This window comes from Podarcis filfolensis (genome assembly GCF_964270895.1).
Source record: "Podarcis filfolensis genome assembly, chromosome: 7".
NCBI lineage: Eukaryota > Metazoa > Chordata > Lepidosauria > Squamata > Lacertidae > Podarcis > Podarcis filfolensis.
In genome coordinates, this window is record NC_139603.1 from 37,257,762 (window position 1) to 37,277,639 (window position 19,878).

The following is a 19,878-nucleotide window of genomic DNA, read 5'->3' on the forward strand; positions in this document are numbered from 1 at the left end:
TAATTGTGTCTTCTTTTGCTTGATCTTATGCTACATACTATTTTAGAGGGTTTTTTTTTTCATTATTTCCTTTTGTATGCATGCAAATGATTTCCTTTTCTGTCATAATTTACCAATTTTAATAAAAAAAACAGGGATAACTCTGTGAATGCTGCCTTGACTTCTCTGGTGGAACAAATTTGATAAACGAACAAAACGGAAAACGAACGTTTTTCTGTTTGCCAAACGTTGCAGCGGAATTACACTTACTCTCACATGACAAACGAAGTTTACACGTGTCCAGTCTCAAATAACTGCAGAAAGCTTATACAGAAGCATCAGCTATAGTTCAACCCTTTCTTGTATAGTCCTCCTCCCCTTCCTTTCCTACCCAATCTCTGGAGAGAGCTTTGGTCATCCAGAATAGAAACTCATCTCCTTTGTCTGGCATTCCACCTCAAAAATAGTATGCCCCATCTGTTACATAAAACATTACTTCCAGGCTGAAAAAATATTCAGATTGCTTTGGAAATTAGTTCTGTACTCTCAAACAAAACAAAACAAAACAAAACAAAACAAAACAAAACAAAACAGATAAAGATGTACAGAGACCTCTTTTGTAAGCTCTGTGATTTCTGTGTTGAAAGACATGCATTTGATAGCAGACAATTCCCAGCTCTGGTAGAATTAAAGAAGCTGAAAACCAGGAAGGTTGAGCATTGGGCTGAGTGACTGCAACTGGGTTGGAAGAAGAAGTTTCAGCTCCTCACTGAACAAAAATATGGTGAAGAAGAGAAGGTAGAGAAAAAGGAATATCAGCTAGTTCAGTAGAAGCAAACAGTGCCCTCCATATATTGTTAGATGACAACTTGCTTGATCTCCAACCACTGGCCATGCTGGACTGGGCTGATAGGATTCATAGTTCAGCAACACCTGGCAGGCACCACACTGACTACTCTTTTTTAAAAAACAACAATATTTTATTGATTTTTTTGAATTAATATGGAATGACAATAGCCACATCCAACAGTACTGCCTCCCCACCCCTACCCTCCAAACAGAGGTTCCTTGTGGGGAAACACTGTTCCAAAGTGTGAGGTGTGAGCCTGGTGGCTCCTGAGTGAGATGAATCAGATACAAGAGAGAGGGAATGATAGAGCATGGCTCTTATTAATTTTTATTATGTTTGTATAGGCTGTTTTGGGATCTTATCTTTCTTACAATTCCTTGCCACCCTTTAGCTTTGAGCCCTTGAGGACAGGGATTAATATCAGCAGTGTGATTTTTCTAGAAAACTAGGTGCTGGAACTCACCATGAACTTCTCCCTTATTTTCTTAGAATGAAAATGGCGGCCACGTGACAAGAGCTGGAGCTGAGATCCAGTGAGCTCCAGCTGGAAAAAAAACCTTGAGTATTAGCCATATCATTCAAACCTAACCTATTGTGATCAAGTAATCTATAAGTCACTCATATAGATATATAGACCAAACTCCACACATTATAGAGGTTTGCCTTCAGTGTATTCAGGAATAAACATTATACCCCTTACTGGTGCCAACCACCCCAGTCCAAGACTACAAAAGAGAATTGCTAGCCAGATGAAGCAGTGTTGTGGTTTTCAATGCTTTGAAAGAAAGAAAAAATGAAAACAAAACCCTGCCTCCTTCAAGCAGCAAAATGACAACCAGGAGCTGAGAGCTAAGAAAAAGTTGAAGGGGCTTCTAGCAAAAAATAATAAAAATAAAAATACCTCAAGCGGAAATTCTGTGTCACAAACTACAAACCGAGCAGCATCAAATCCATGGTTGCCAACCACCCTTTCATTACTCTTGGGAGTTATATCACACCTGTGACTTCCTCTGCAGTAGAGTTGGAGTGGGAGACACTGAGACTCCGGGGCACATCCATAGCATCTTTTCAACAAAGGAAGTACACTTGCACAAACTAGCTCTCACCACATCAGTGGGGAAAGTGGAAAAGCAAAACACACTTTTGCAAGCACCCAAGACTCCTACACACAGTACAGATTGTCACTAGCTTGTCAAGTTAGATTCTGCACAGCTGAAAACATAATGACCTAGGCAACTGCAGCAAGCTTCTGAATACTAGTTACTGGGGAGCTCAAGTGGGGAGGGTGATGTTGCAGTCAGGTCCTTCTTGTGAGCTTCCCACTGGAATCTCATTAGACACTGAGAAAACAGAATACTGGACCAGATAATCTATGGTCTTGTTACCACAAGGCTAAACTTTTCTGCCTACCTAGTTGTCTCATCAACCACACTTATCAAAAGTATGGATAGACCACCAGCAAAGCCTGGAAAATATAAAATTATATATTCATAGCAAAGACTAGTAATCTCAATGTCTGGTGAAGCTTTCTAGTTCACTATGGAAAGTGATTGCCAGGCCATGCCTTATTCATCATGGGTCCATCATTTGATTTATTTGTATGCATGGCACTAGCTTCCACGCATGTGCTGTAGATTTTAACTGATCCTTATTTTATGTAAAGGCTCTAATTATTTTATTTTTCTTACTTTCCATATTTATGCTATGTTTGGTTTTATAAACCTATGCGATAACAATAATAATAATAATAATAATAATAATAATAATAATAATAATATAAAATTGGTAATTGTTTTAAAGAAGCATAAGGGTTTTATCACCAGTACAACTTTGCATCAGTTTCCTCAAAAGTGTACATAGTTCCCAAATGTGTTGTGTGGGCTCTTTAAATCCGTATTTTCTACTTCAGCAGAGGCGAGCAAATTGTGTTACACCTACAGCACACATTTAAAGCACATTTAAAACAATTTAATAGTCATGGTTTCCCCACACAGAATCCTGCGAACTGTAGTTTACCCCCCACAAAGCTACAATTCCCAGGACTCTTAACAAAATGAAGTCTGAATTTTAGGAGAAGGAAATAATTCCCCTGTCCACAATGCCTTTGCCCTGGCTGGACCGAGCCAGCAGGTTTTAAGTCATGACAGTTTCTGTGTAAGAGAATCTACCATCACCACCTTTGGAATGCTCTGCCTATATGCAGTCATCTGAAGCTACGAACCAAAAAGAGAAAAAAATTGTCAAGGCTGCTGAGCCCTTGTCCTGTTTAGCACTGTTGATCAAGATAGAGTGCATCTACTGAAAGCAGTGTTGTAACCAGTAGAATCGCTGCAGTAGTGTTTTGGCAAGAACTCTCAGGAGCATGTCACAGGTCAGAGTTTTACTGCTGATTTATCTGATACACAGAGCTGCACATAATGCTTCAAGTTCAAGCAATTTCAAGAAGCATATTTTTAGTTTAGTTCAGTTTAATTTATATGTCACTTTTCCATGGTGAACCATGCCCAAAACAACTCAAAATAAATACGGTGTCACAAATGCACAGTACACATGGTTAAAAGCTTCTCTCCCTTTTCTTCTGTGAAGCTTCTTGACAACTCAGAGAAGTTCTTTCTTCAACAGCCGGGGGGGGCGAGGGGTGTACAAAATTATTGTTATGGATAGATGCCATTTCTTATTAACTAGAACGTACAGGATGTGAACTTTTCTGACATTGGTCTAAATTCTTACATTGAAGGATCATTTAAACACAGCTTTGCCCTCCTTGCTGAAGCCATCTGCAAATCAATTCTCTTCAAATGCTGTCCGGAATCCTCTGCATCAAACCCTGTATAATATTTCCAGGGTAGGCTGGGTTGTTTAGATTTTCAAAAGCAGTTACACTCTCTTGAGGCTTTCGTTTTATTTATTTTTGCGTATTTTGGAGGATGTCAGCAGTTGACCAGGCAGACACAAAATTGCGTACAGATTGCAATATAAAGAAGTGGTGATGACTGCCTTTCAAAGAATCATAAAACTGCAGATCTAGAAGGAACCCCAAGGGTCATCTAGCTCAACCCTCTGCAATGCTGGAATCTCATCTAAATCATACATGGCAGATGGCCACATAATCTCTGCTTAAAAACCTCCAAGAAAAAGAGTCCGTCCCCTCCCGAGGAAGACCGTTCCACTGTCGAACAGCTCCTACTGTCAGAAAGTTCTTCCTGATGCTTAAGTCAGTAGCAAGCACTGTACCACACACACTTCTGTTTTAAATCACTATCCTTCGACCTCAGTGCTCCTTCTGCAAAACAGGAATGTTAAAGACCTACCTCACAATTTGTTACGAGGACAGATGGTATAAAAGATTGTAAAGCACTTTGTATACTAATAGCAGGGCATTAGTATATCCGGATACTAACAAGCAGTAGTTAAGCAGAATGTGAACGCTTCAAAAATGATCGCCGTGTGGTGCTGTCACTAGAATCATCTGCTTACAAAGCCCGAGTATGGCTTGCACAATAGTTTTTCTCTTTCTTATATTTACCCTCTCAAGATAACATTAGCAAGCTGACTGCAGGAGACACACATGGACACACTGAAAGCTTAAGTATGTTTACCCAGTAGAAAGTTCCACGTAGCTCATTGGAATTTATTGCTAGTAAGTGTGTTTAGGATCGCAGCCACGGTAATCTAGTTTTCATTAATAGAATATGGCTTCCCCAATGCTAAACATTTGTGTCAATGCAATGTTTAAGGTCCCTGAAAACTGCAACGTAAGAGCAAAATTTCTGCTGGAATAGTAGGGAGGTTCCACCATCCTAAGAATTTGTATCTTAGAAGATGACCTTGTCTCCCTTTTGTCGCTGTCTTCAAAATGAACACTTCTTAGAAAGGAAAGGGATAACAGGGAAAACAACGTTCCATGCAGAAAAGATATAACTAGCTATTTTGGGAGGAAAACAGAAGGTACTGTCTAGTATGTTGTGCACACAAACTCCTTTTTCACCACTTCATTTTGTACTACAATTATCGTTAAGCCTTACAATATGCCATACATGATGGGTGAAATGGAGGACATTGTTTCTTTTAATTTTGCATGCATGGTAATGCATTTAACCACTAAGGTCATACCTGCATGCGATGACTGACAACTTTTCAGCTTGATTCAAAGCAAACAGCTGCTAGTTTGATTGCCTAGCAACTAAAAATTGATAGATGACCCTTAAGATGGATAACTACCATAAATCACCTCATTCAGACACCCAGGGAAAAAAATTAAAAAACAATGGCTTTCATGACATTTGCTGCATTCTGTAATGTGCCGTGATAAATTTGGCTACCTTATGGAGGCACAGTTGTGCCTGCTGAAATTAGACAGTTTTCTGCATTCTATACTTCTTGCAGCTCTGAGCCTACTCTGCAAGGTGTGTTCATATTAATATACTCCACTGCCAGAAAAAAGAAGAATACCAGAAGCTGCTGTCAGTCACCATGAGGCAGGGAGAATCTGTATTCTATCTCGGCATTGCCAAACAGCTTTTAATCAGGAAACAGCAGTCTTATATCATAACTGAGGCACAAGCCTACATGCATTAATAATGGTTACAATAAATTTAGTGTAATGACTTGACCCCTGGTCGACATTACAGATGTTGTGATAAATATGAATATAATGAACTGCTTCCTGTTTGTAAACATGTTGCATGCTTCCAGGTCGGGAGAAAAATAACCCTCATGAAAATTCAACCACGTTTATAGGTCTACAATGGGCTGACAACCCAAACCACAACTCCATTTAATTTTAAGCCAAAGTATTAGGATTTAAGCCAATTTATTTGTACTGAATAGGACTAATCTTGATCCTAAACATATGTGCTTGGAATTCTCTTCGACGTCTATGGAACTGACTTCAAAGCAAGTAGCATGTCTAAGACCAGGCTGCACCCTAAACACACTTACTGAGACTGTGGTCATTGTCAGAACTATTACATCTGGTGGCAGTGAAAAAGCCTAGTGGCTATTTTATCCAAGCTGGTTGTGTGCACCTGTCACCATGTGCTGAACTCAGCCTTTGGCAACATGCCACCACAACCAGATTGCCATTTCCCCTGTAATTGCCATAGGTGGACACAATTATGAGCATATTAAACTCAATGCTATTATTTCCAAAATGTATTAAATACTGGAGCATATAGGCTAAAATCAAATAACATTGGCTTAAGTGAGTTGTAGATCATGCTATCTGTGGGTTCCCTATCAGAGAAAGTGTCTAAATTAGTTTAGATGCCAACCCCTCATCGTAACTGCATTGTGAAGTAGGCTATAAACTGCTCAGAATGCAGACTGGTATCCCTGAAATTATAATGTCAAACACCAGAGAGGAACATTAGTTGCCAAAAATATCTAAATGCAAGATCACACTTCTGCAAGTAAATCAACATTTGGAAAAGGAAATTCCCCTTATTGTTACAGATAATGGATTTTCTTCGTTTGTTATAAACAGAACTGATAAGCATTCTAAAACAGATGCTCATAATTGTTTTTATTTTTGTTGCTGATTTTAATTCTGCTTCCACAAAACTTTCATTAATGTTTTATATTATTTCTCTCTCTTTTAACTTTGAGTTTAATACCAAGCTTACACCTTGTTTTGTTTTTCAGGTTAGAAAAAAATTAATTCTGCTTGCACAAAACTTTCATTAATGTTTTATATTCTTTCTCATAAAACCAAGCTTACACCTTGTTTTTAGGGTTAAAAAGGAGATATTCCAGTGCCTATTACAGCCTGTATATGCTGAAGTGTTGGGTTTTCCAGTCATTTATTATTGATAAGATCATTCCTATCCTGAATTTTTGGTCCTAAAAAAGTTACTCACTCAAAGCAGTCACTAAAATGTATTAAGAACATCAAATCATCAAAACAGTAAACTGTAAAATGGAACTAATTCAACAGCAGCAGACGAGTCCAAAATGTAGCTTACGATTATTATTTAGAAAGACTACTCACTAATAGATGTCTGCCTATTACACAACTAGAAGCTGATCTCTACGAACTGGAGAATGGAATCTGAAGAACATGATGAGACACCCTCCAGTTACCTCATGCCCATTTTATTTCTTATATAAAAATTTATCTGCTCAAAACCAAATCTGGAAGGCCTCATAATGAACCCAACAGTAGCCATTTTTGTGAAGCATAAAAAACATCCAGAGCAATCAGTAGAGCAAGCCTCTCCTGGGTCCATAGCATCACTTTATCAAGATCCCCTGATGCCTTCATTTTCAGAAATCATTCTTTACTCCATCTGTACTCATGCCATACATGCTATTCTTTGGTTCACCAGATTGCTCATATTCTACAATTTAGCTAAATATTTACAGAAAGGTTAAATTAGTTTTAAGAACAAACAACATTGCAAAATTTAAAATGACTGCATTTTGAAATATAAATTACGTTGTTGCGAACTTAATAAAAGTTCTAGAACAACGAGTTGGTAACAACACTCGAAGCAGAACTACATCATTGTGCTTTACGCACCATTGCAAGCTTCACCTGAAAAAGTGAGGAAGTACTTCCAAGACCAGCATATATGTAATACAAGCCAGGCCTTAACCATGGTTATAGGATTGACTGCAGGTGGTAGGACTATATGCCCTTTACCCCCAGGTCCTCCCCTCTCAAGCATGGATTTCCCCACCCTTTCCCCACAGCGCTTAACCATGGTTCACCATCCAATGTCATTAACTGCAGTTAATGCAAACATTCCCACCTAACATTTGACACTCTGCTTTGAAGCTGGTTACAAATTCCAAATTAGGAACTATGGCTAACTTCAATATGGATGTACCAGCAAATTATGGTTCGGAATGATGAGAATTCACAGTGAATAGGAAAGGAGGCTGGGAAGCAAGGATATGATCCTAACCCCCTGCAATGATTAAGTATCAACCAATATAGTGTACAAACACCACAAATTGCTATCAACTTAACATTACACACAGATCAGACCTCTCTCTTTTTTTCTTTTTCTTTTTTGCAGTAATACCATATGGGCATATGGCAATAAGAATGATTTACTATACATTGCGGGACGCGGGTGGCGCTGTGGGTAAAAGCCTCAGCGCCTAGGACTTGCTGATCGAAAGGTCGGCGGTTCGAATCCCCGCGGCGGGATGCACTCCCGTCGCTCGGTCCCAGCGCCTGCCAACCTAGCAGTTCGAAAGCACCCCCGGGTGCAAGTAGATAAATAGGGACCGCTTACTAGCGGGAAGGTAAACGGTGTTCCGTGTGCTGCGCTGGCTCGCCAGATGCAGCTTGTCACGCTGGCCACGTGACCCAGAAGTGTCTGCGGACAGCGCTGGCTCCCGGCCTCTAGAGTGAGATGAGCGCACAACCCTAGAGTCTGTCAAGACTGGCCCGTTCGGGCAGGGGTACCTTTACCTTTACTTTTTACTATACATTGCAAAAAAATCTCAATACAATTAGTTTATTTTTTAAAAAACTCTTCATTTTGCCACATTTTATGTATCAAAAGATGTACTGCCATGCTGGACAACTGAGTGTCAATAGTTGGTTCATATCAATAGTACTCTTCAAGCAACGTGCAACTGTATGATTTAGACTCCATTTGATATAGAAAGCTTTCACAATATGACACACTGGTTATCAGGTTATATTTAATGCTACCAGAATTTCATGATATCTCATACAGAATACAGCTAGGCTGCAGCACTTCAGCAGCCATGTGACTAAAGGCCCAAGCAAACAAAAGCCTTGAGTGCACCTCATTTAATGTCTCTTATGATGATATATTTAAGCTAGGATTAATTGCATACATGTAAAATTCATATTCAATCACTCTATTTGTGTCTCAGCTGTAAGCCTTTGATGTTTCTATGAAGGATCCACAAAAGGAGACAAGGAGGCATGCTGGCCCTTTAAAACTGAAATGCTTGTTTCCTTTCTGTAAGAAAAGTAAATCATGCTGTAGTGAGTGGAGCTTTGAAAAAGCATCCATCCATTAAAGTTCATGGATCCTCGTTTCCAGATTGTCCCTCCCCTGGCTGTGTCTCAAGTTACAGCCTTGTACAATCCAAGTCTAAATAATATTCACCATGATAAATGACACCATAACTCCGATATCCACAATCAATCTTTGCTTTAAAGATACATCCATCTTCAATAATGTTGATGGGGATTCTGTAAAATGGGAAACGTGACTGTTTTCCCGACCTCCTAACAGTGGGGGAAGGAAACTCTGAGTGATGGCTGTCAGCTCACATCTGGCTGCAAAAATAAATTAGCCTTATGTAGACAAATGAAAGGACCAGCCCTGACTAGAAAACAGCCACTCCTGAGCAATGGCTAATTTATAGGGTTCCTTTCTAGAAAGTTCCTCGCTGAAGCTACAGTCCCCTTAGCTATCTCTTTAAATGATATCTGATGCTGTAAATAATTTTACTGTGATAGCAGCAGCTATGCATAATGTTTTTAAAGGGGTCTGTGTGAGTGAGAAAACAATAACTGTTCTCTCATACGAAATAAAAATGAGACAGTTGGGGAAAACTTTTGTTTCAGCTAAAAATATGTTTATATTCTGGCAGTCTGATCTATGGTTAAAAGAAAATAATCACATTTGAGCCGTTAATCTTAATGGCCTTATAATAGTACTGAATGACAAGGCTAAAAAATAAATAAACAACCGAGTGTAAAACTATTTTAGTTGCAGTTGCTTTTCTTCTTTGTAAGTGAAGCACTTTTTACGGAGAATTATGTAAACTAAGTCACCTTATTTGTGCAGGTGTTGTATGAGTCATATATACTACACAGAAAAGAAACCCCCTATGTTACCTGTTCAGGTACTTTATATTGAAGTACTTAATATTCAAAACCAAGCAAAAAGCTTAGCAGAGACAAAATCTTAACAACAACAAAATGCATGAAAATTCATAGGGAAGGTATTCTGTGCAGTGCCAGACCTTTTATATCACAGCAACATTACAATCCTATGCATGTTTCCTCAGTGGGTAGTCCTACATTGAACAATGGGGCTTACTCTGTAATAAGTGAGTTTAAGAGAGGAGGCTGAAACACTTCGGAAATTGTTAGGTCTCTTTTTTCTTGTAATGAGAAAACTTAGTATTTTACTTCTTGTATAGCAGTGCCCCACACATAGATGACTTAAATGCAGCTAAACTTTGCAAGAATATACCATCACTAATTGTGTCCCCCACAAGGAAGAAAGAAAGAAAGAAAGAAAGAAAGAAAGAAAGAAAGAAAGAAAGAAAGAGAAAGATTTCCGAACTCTCCAAGGAAGAATCCATATTAGTGATGATGGTGGAGGTTGTGAGGGTTAATTTTGTGAAGGTTGAAGGACTTACAGTAATGCTGTGAAGACAGAAACATCACAGGCTTTCCTGGCAAGAGGCTCAGAGAGGGTAGGAGGGGACTACGAAATGAACTCTCTCAGGCTTTGTCATGTACGTTTCCCAAGGCCCGGACTGGCCCCTTTGATAAATGACACATGTCATTCTGTCAGAGGCTGACACTGCAGCTGGGAGGGCTAGTGATATATGACTCCACTGAAAAGGAAATCAACTTTTTGGCACTGACTAAGACTGTGCCCTGTGTAAGGATTTTGTTTCTAAAAAAGTGAAAGATAGACTTAGGATTTGAAGCGGGGTGGGGGGGTGGGGAGTTGAAAAACAGATTGAACGACAGCTTACACTTAATTTATGTTAACTCGGTAATGGTGAAATGTGCTAGCCTGTGATAAATAAAAGCTACATTAGTCAATTATTAATCACACTCTAACTTGTAGCCAAAACCCATGACTTAAATCTGAGGCCTGAGCTGCCTTACAAACAGATAAGACAGTGTTTGATAGATGTCTTGCATAGTGTAATCAGGAAGGAATCAAAGGCTTAGTGGTTTAACCAATGAGGGTGTGTAGAAGGTTCTGGAATCTGAAACTGGGTAAAGTGGATAACTGGATTGAAAGCGCCCTTTCACAGAGGATACAGTATATCTTTTGACTGCTTAAAAAAAGGAGAGAGGGAGAGGGAGAAGCATATCTGACTTTAGTTTTAATCTTTTTTATATATAAATACACGGATGTCTTGAAACTGTATTTCCCTCCCTACAACTACTGTGTTAAATCATTTAAATCTGATCACTATTATGGATTCTCACCGAGACATCAAGTGTTTCAAATATGATCGTTTTGCACGGATTACAATTTAAGCATTTTATTTAATCGAATGAACTCGCATCGGGCTACAACACATTCATGCAGATACTAGCTGTAGAGGGGGAAAAAGCACAAAGCTGCATAAAATAAATGATTTCTATTCAGCCAGGCTGTAAAGACAAAATAAAGGATCTGAGCTCCAAAAGGGAAGAAAAACCTGAAAATCAACCGTGCATAGAGGGCAGGGAAGCTGAATCTAAAATGGCCACAATGAGTATCTCTGAAAGGCTCACACTTCACCTAGGAAGGAAACTGCTGTGTGTTGTCTGTCCGTGGCAGGCAGGTTAATATAACAAACTCTCCACTCTTAAGGTGCTAAATTTCTCCTCGCTGCCCACAGGCCTAGCAGAAGATGCCCATATCAATAAAGATCTGTCTACAGATGGCATGTGAGGTAGAAGTCGTTCACGTGCTTGTACACAGGGAAATCTCACCCGTGGTGTATTCTCATACATGCTCTTATGCATCTGTATCATGTAAATTCAATTTAAGCTGAAGTGAAGTATGTATGACCTTTCACTCACATTGGTTAAAAAATAACGCCATATTGAGGGCCAGCAGTACATTTGTGCAGAGCTTTTCATCTGGACAGTTGTAAACGACATTAACTGGTTTTGTTACTCAGACATTTTGTTTTAGCATAGCCTTAACGCTAAGCAACTAGCAATTTCCATGCATTTAAATGAAATAACCTTCATGTACAAATCACCAGTATTCTTTTATTTTTCTGGGAGAGTTCATAGTCCAGCTACAAATTATTTTAAAGTCCTATGTCATGCAACACATAGGGTTTTGTAACTGGAACATAAAGCCCTTATAATACTGTGTTAATTTCTATATCATTGGGACCTGTGTCCCATTTTATTCCTGGGCCACTGTGTAAAAATAAAAGGAAGCCACAGAATTAAAACCAGTTCTCCATCTTCATCCCAAAGTGCATAGAACTGCCTTTCGTTCCCTAGTGCCTCCCTAGGGCTGGGTTGCTAACTGACCAGAAAAAAATACCCTGGCCTGTTCTTGTGGCTTTTAACAGCAATTTTAACAGCTAGAAAAGAGGCATGATCACCATCTATTGCCTGCATATCAAGGAGATTAAGGGTGCAGAGGTTGGTCAAAAAGTTGGAAGGTGGGCAAGGAGCGGAAAAGACAGTGAAGATAAGCAAGGAGGGGAAAGTGAGGTGCCCCATGCAACTTGTAGAACCACTTCAACTTCCCCAGAGGTAACCTTCCCTGTTAGCATGGCTTCAAAGCACCTTAAACACAGCTGAGAGCCAAAAGGAAAAAAGCAACACCATAGGCCAAGTGAGGCAGAAGGTACGAAACGTAACCTACCCTACCCATTAAATTGATGGACCATTATATAGTATTCAAATAATAACCAGGCAGCAAATAAAATATGTACTAAAACCTCATACCTAATAAAAAGCTTAATTGTGCCCAGAAAACCAAAGCCAAATAGGTATTTCAATACTGCTGAAATAGGTTAACTTCAGCTTTTGAAAGGAGTTCCAGAGATTGAGGGCAACAACCAATATTGCCTCTCTAGATGCCCTTATGATCTACCTGGATCTGGGGGCTCAGTGGCCACTCAACCCAAGCTAATATTACAGAATCTGTAACCTGAAGCGTATGTAACCCGAGGTACCACTGTATTTGGGTGAACCCATCCCAATTTAGTTTGAATATGCACCAGTATCCAATTACATACAGTGGTACCTCAGGTTACAAACGCTTCAGGTTACAGACTCTGCTAACCTAGAAATATTACCTTGGGTTAAGAACTTTGCTTCAGGATGAGAACAGAAATCCTGCAGCAGCGGCGCGGCGGCAGCAGGAGGCCCCATTAGCTAAAGTGTTGCTTCAGGTTAAGAATAGTTTCAGGTTAAGAACAGACCTTCGGAACGAATTAAGTTCTTAACCCAAGGTACCACTGTATCTTCTTATCAGTGGTGAAACATTATAATGAGAAGAAATTTTTAATTAAACCTGAACTATTTGTCATAGAAAAAATTAACAGAGAGCTACATTACTATATAACAGCAAATTGTTGTATATGATATATAGATAATATATATGGATATAAGATGTATAGCTGTTGCATATGACATATTAAGATAAATATATATTAAATACTTTATATCTTTAAGATATATATTTGGGTGGGCCTGTGGGCCCTCATGTACCATGGACTCTGCAAACCTTATAGGAGGACCACTCTCAGGCCTTGAATCATTTGAGGTTGTTCACACATTCACCCAAACCCAAAAGTTTCAAGCACATACCCAGATTCTTTACATGAATCAGAGACTCCCACTCCAAAACCTCAGCACTGAGTGTGCCAGTATGATTCAACAAAATGAAAAAATCCTCTATTGTGTGCATCAAAGAATTTTTGGATTATAACCAAAAGATTTTAATCCATGGTTGATTGGCCACCAAGTAGTTGGTGTGTTTGTGTGTGTGTGTGTGTGTGTGTGTGTGTGTGTGTCTAGGCCAAGGGCACCAACTTGAATAAAATAGGGGAGGCAGGCAAGGTCCGCCCCGTATAATCTATCACAAGACGCGGCACATGCACACCATTTGAAGGCAATGCCCATCAACGTTGAAGGCCGCGGGCCTCCTCAAATATTTTATTGGGTGGGGGGGCTGAAGGGACCTTGGCCCCTAGGAGTTGGCTCTTACGACTTAGGCAGCTGCAAGCTCATATCTAAGTGTCAACTAAAGGGTTGTGGAATTACACGACGTGGCAACTGCAACCTCTCCCTACTATGGTATAGGAACAGAAGGCAGTACCCTGAGCAAAACTAATTTACTAATTTAGAGAATAAGTGCTACGCAAATGTCCAGGCTCTTATTAAAGGGGCATTTTGCTTTGTTTTCTGGCCCATCATTCCTAACGTAAGCTGTTCTACTAACCTGCATATGTAAAGACAGAAACACTTAACAAGTGAGGACTGTATGCAATAAGCAAAAGAATCAGGGCCATGATGAGGCCTGATTTCTTTCTTATGACATCTGGTCTCAAACAGGAGGAAGCATCAGGCACATTGGCCCAAATTCAGGAAAGCACTTAAGGCATATTCTTAAATTTAAATACATAAACACCCTCATCTTTAAGTGCTTTCTTGAATAAAGCTTCAACAAGGACCACTTCTTATCATAGGTACAGCACTATTTGATTGTATTTTCTATTGTTTATGAAAGCTGCACATATTTTCCAACCAACACCAGAAATCCGTTTACTGGTAGAATTACCAAAAGCATCTCACTCGCTGGGCAACTATGGGACAAAATAAAAAAAGGTTTTTATTTTATGGGTTTAAAAATGAATGGGATTACATACCAAGAAGGAACCACTGCACACAGAATATAAAAGGAAAATATTTCCACTTGTGCATTTTAAAGTGTCTGAGCTCAAACAGAAATCTTACTTTTTTATTATGTTTTATCAAACAATTTTTGTTTATTCATAATAAGCTGTATGTATCGTTACCAACATGCCAGGTGCTGTACTTCTATTTATTTAATGCATTTCTACCCACCTTTCAGAGCACATTTCACTCACAAAGTGGTTTACAAATTCATAAGCTTGTGCAATAGACAGCTTATTTTACAACACTAAACACTGAAAAGAAGTTGTCTAAACCTCCATCATCCATGAAACACTGAATGTTGCAAGTCAAAGCTTTAAGAGTGCGCCTGAGACAAAAATCAGTACAACTTTTGTATTTTATGCACAACACACCATGTTTTCCCCATATGTGGTGATACAGAACTGACAGAAGAAACCAGAAGGTGTTGATTTCAGCTTACCTCAGCTTTAAGAAGTAAAAATAAACTAACACTTGTATCAGAAGTTAAAATCTCAGAAAAAGTAAGCTTACTTTAATAAAAAGGGGAATGGGGGGAGACAGCTGTTGTCTAAATTCACACTGCCTTCACAGCCTTCAAACCAAGATATACTACAATGGGTGATTAGATGTAAATTAATTAAATAAACACAAAAATAGAAACGCAGTACAATTGTCATATTTTTAAAGGTGCATAAAAAACCAAAAGTCCTAGTGACGTGTTCTATCTGAAGCACAGTTATTATCTTTGAATGCTTGAAATCAAATTAGGAAGGAGTACAAGGAACAAAACAAAATGATGCATTTCTAAAAATGCACACAAGCTAATGGTTGAAACTTTTCTACCTTCTTACCAAAATATATTTTCCAAACGATAAAAAAATTCAGAGTGAGTGCAGAATGTTTATATATTACTTGAGTCTCTCTTTAAAAGGTTTATACTTTTACTTTATGACCTGTCCTTGATTTGACACTTCCGCTCATCAGAAAGGGATTTATAAAATAATCCTGAAGGTGAGGAACAGACATCTGTCAGGGACTGGCTGGGTTTCACTTTGCGAAATTTAAGAAGGGAGAGAAATCCTGTTAAGCTCTCTTTAGTCACCAATAGACATCAAAGGTAATAATTAAAGAAGACAGACGTCATAAAAAATAAATTTATGTAGTTCTTTATAATGCGCAAGCACTCCAGTGTGTAAAACATCTTTTAACAGTGAAAGAAAACACAACATTGGGGGGGGGGGAATCTATTGGGCTTTTTGTGTTTGCTTGTTTGCTTGTTTGTTTGTCTACTTGAAAAAAAACGATTCCCCCCACTTTTTAAGTACAAGTTTAAACCAAAGACTTTCAAAACCTTTACCATCTGTGGGTACATGAACTATGGATGACCCCAAATGATTTGCACTCTGCTCAGAATCCCTTAGAAAGCACGGGAAAAAGTATCATTAAGAATGACTGATGACTGCCAGTCATGGTTGACCTCACCCAAGCTTTGGTCTCTGCCTCAGTAATAAGCTGTCCTTTATTAGCACCAACACTCCATAAAAGGGGTGTGTTTAGTCACAGGATAGTGGCCTCCTAATGCTCATTGCTTGGCTCTGAAAGATTGATTAGTGCTCATTTTTACTGCCTTCACAGCATATACAGTGACAGCAACACAGAGAGCATCAGGGCCTCCAGCTACAAAACCAGAGATTTGGGGAGGAAAGGCAGTTGGAATATTTTTAAGAAACAGAATTGACGCCTCAGACGCAAAACTTGTGACACTCATAACCTTCTTTAAGCACCAATACCATAAGGATGTGATCCTGCACACAGTGAAATAATTTATTTCACTTATGTTCGTTTATTTTTATCCTGTCTCTTTCCAATTTGAGAGAGGTGCGTCAACGGTACCTTCCGGCCTAGGATTTGGCTAGAGACGTTTGATATAAATACTTGCAATGTGAGAAGAGTACAGTACTTGAAATATAAAAGTTATAGGCCCTGTTTGTCAATTGGTTAGTATATTTCCTGTTCCTGGCTTAATAACTCTTGGACTTCTTGCTTTCAGCTGCTTTTGCCTCAAGACTTTTACAACTTGCCAAAATAATTGATGTCCACTTTTACTTTTCAAAGACTGGAATTTCATCATGAGTTTTTGTGCAGAAGAAAGGTATTCTGTATATTCTGAAGGCCAATGTTCCTGGTTCAGATCCTCTTGCACTATAATTTTCACCAGGTGCAAATGTTCAGGGAAAAGGAGGAGACGAAAGCCAAAGAAAGATGAAATGTTTAACCTGAGTTAACTTCTCTTGCCTAATTTGCAGCACTTTCCTTCCACATCTATTCTTTTATTCAACAATCAAAGTCAATGGCTCCATTCAGACATTATGTCAAACAAGCCCTTGTGTTAGCAATAGTTTAAAACTCAAACCAATGTTTGCGCTTTAACACAATTGTGCAAATTATGGTTGAGGGGTTCTTTTCTGATTTCTTCCTCTAGCCTCTCTGAACTGCACTGTCCCTTCGTACAGTAGTCTCTGGAGGAAGGTGGAAAAACCAAAACAGTTTGTGAATTCTTTACTACGGTTTGGTGAGATGTCTGAAATGAGCCAAGGAATGCATTTGGTTCAGTCCAACAATACGAGAAAAACAAATAACTACATGGCAACGGGTGAGATCCAGTGTAAGGTGAGGGGACATCTGCTCATACAACATGATTTCTCCTTTCTCCCCTCTCATTTGCAGCCCCTTCTCACCTCCAAAATCTGCTCTAGAGGGTCCTGCATACCCTCCAACATTTATCCAATGAAAATAGTGACGTCCCATTCCATAGTGATAATTTTACTATTTATACCCCACACATCTTACTGGGTTGCCCCAGCCACTCTGGGCAGCTCCCCACAAATATAAAAAACATAATAAAACATTTATTAATTTTTTTAAAAAAAAACTTCCCTACACAGGATTGCCTTCAGATGGCTTAGGGGTTGCATATGTCCATACCCTCCAACATTTCTCCAATGAAAATGGGGACATCCTAAGGAAAAGTGGGACATTCCGGGATCCGATCAGAAACTGGGGTAGCATCTATAAATCAGGAACATTACTGGAAAATAGGGACACTTGGAGGGTCTGGTCCTATTGCACAAGCAGATTTCCAGTGCATAAGTTGGCATTAGATGACACCCAGTGTCAGCAACCTGGACCACAGAGCAATGTACCCTTTATAATAATAACAGGGCCATTATAAAATATACATACTTAGCAGTAATGAAGTCCAGCCATGTTCCTTACAGAACATCATTGTTCAATACTACTAAAAGGAGGACATGAGCTCTTCCATGAAAATCCATAAAAAATACCTGACAATACTTGTATTTCCTTATTGATTTTCACCACCATTTTACACATGCGCACACCTGCTAAAAATGTTACTACCTTGTTCCTGGGGGAGATACTACCCTAACCCAGGCAAGGCCAGATAGTTTAAAATCCAATTAACACTACTTGTATTAATTGTGTTCAAACCTTCCTGCTTTTTCTTTTTAAAACGCTCAACTTCGCAAGGATAACATCATCTCCCATGTATCATTAACATCATGGGTATGTGTTTTTTTCTATTTTCAGTTTGATCACCTGTGGAGGTAGGAGAGAATTTTAAAACTTCAGCATTTATAATAGTAGTACACAACGTTATATTTGTAAAATATCACTAGCTATTCTGTAGGTGTGCCTTGGCTTAATTTAAAAATAAAAATAAAAATATTAATTCTCCCAATTCAGTGCTTCACCTAAGCTATTGATTATTACTGATTAAGAACTTGCCCATATGACTGTTCTTGGGAAACAGTTATATCATGTTAAAGGAAGATACAGTTGGAAGTTGGAGCAGTTATTTTTTTTACAGTTTGTTCTGTTATCAGAAAAGGGGAGCAAGTGGCTTTCCATATGTTTCTGCACTATAACTGAGACTGATGGGAATTGGAGTTTAACAATATTTGTAGGGCCACAGGTTCCCCATCCCTGTTCTACGTAATTGGGAACTGAAGCATAATAGCCTCACACCAGACAACATTACAGCGGTGGCTTACTGGATTAGTACTTTTAGAACACATTTTGAATACTATGTAATAACTGCTAGTTTTAAAAAATACCTATATTTGAAAGTTTACTTGCAGCAATAATATCAATTAGATATGTTGATAATTTGCCAGTAATACATATTAACCATTGTTGCAAATACAATTAATTCCCTTCTTGCTCACCTTTTTAATTTTTATCCTTACGAAGTTATGTATCTGTATCCACAATCAAATGCCTCAAAAATTCATACTTTTTATTATTTATCTGGCTATGATAGGTCAATTTTATACCTGATTTAAAAAGTATTTCCTTTTATCTTCAGGGGTTTCATGCAATATATCTTACAATGGAAATATTATTCTCTAAGACAAGGCTTTGATCAGAAATCTAGTGAAATAAACAGTAGGCATTTCTGGACTCTTCATGATGCTATGTCCTAGGCCATAATGAAACCAACACAACTGTCTAATGTGATTCTTTGCATCTTACCACAGTGTGCCCCCTAGCATCATACACAATTTGTGCTTTTAATATGTAATTAGATGATAAACAACTTAAAATAGCACCCATGCTTGGCATTACTAGATCGCTACGTAATCATTAAGACAAAAGCGCAATCCTCCTTGAAACAAAAGAATTGCACAGATCACCAAGACCAAAAAGTTATTTCAAATGGACACATTGTACAAATGAAAATTAATACCATGATACTGTGAATTTTAAGTTCACAGGGCTTTTCTTCCTGAAATATGCACTGCAATCACCACAGAGAAATCCTGCTCCAACATCAATGATACAGCGATTCATAATTCAAAGAGAAACAGAAAAGTAGTAACTAGCGCTGCAATCCTATGCACACTTACATGGGAGAAAGCCCCACTAAACATGCAAAGGATTATGCTATAAATCAAATCACATCCGAAACTATTGTTTTCCTATCCTAACCCCAATGAAAAAATAAGCCGTTTTCATACATGAATTTCCCATACATGCAAGCAGAGAAAATGGCTCCCAAAACAACTGCCCAATATTGGAAGTATATAACTAAAGAACAGCATGTGCAGATGACAAAAAGATTACACTTTTTAAAACACGTCTAAAAGGTTACTGGCTAACAGACCAGTCACAGAAAGCAAGGGAAATATACCAGATTTTGTTGCTGTCTTGTGATTGTGCTATTCAAAATGATGAAATCAGTGGTGTCGTATCCAAACGCACTAAAGCCAATATGATCTTAGTCATTTACTTCAATAGCGAATTTTCTGTTTATTCTAATGATTCTGCGTTAACACTTTGTATTAGTTAAATGGAACTCAGTGTAAACTACATGCAAACTACTTTAGGATGAATGCTCAGTTCAGCCACTGTGACCCCTCACTGAGCATAAGGCCCAAGGAGA

General features: G+C 38.6%; 1 protein-coding gene and 1 long non-coding RNA gene across 6 annotated transcripts in view; both read right to left on the reverse strand.

The window, feature by feature from the left end:
- The window catches only part of TSHZ1 (teashirt zinc finger homeobox 1), an 80,083-nt gene that overhangs the window by 47,413 nt on the left and 12,792 nt on the right, over positions 1-19,878 (reverse strand). Inside the window, exon 1 of one of the 5 annotated variants that reach the window (XM_083623587.1) lies at positions 13,344-13,362. The exons of the other annotated variants lie outside the window; for them this stretch is intronic. The gene's annotated coding sequence lies outside the window, so the exon portion shown is untranslated. Of the gene's footprint in view, positions 1-13,343; positions 13,363-19,878 lie in introns of those variants that run through there. 5 annotated transcript variants of the gene reach the window in all.
- On the reverse strand, positions 938-13,088 carry LOC310766959. Its single transcript, XR_014550550.1, has 2 exons — positions 8,266-13,088; positions 938-7,888 (listed from the first exon to the last, which is right to left on the reverse strand). It is a non-coding gene; the product is annotated as an uncharacterized lncRNA (long non-coding RNA).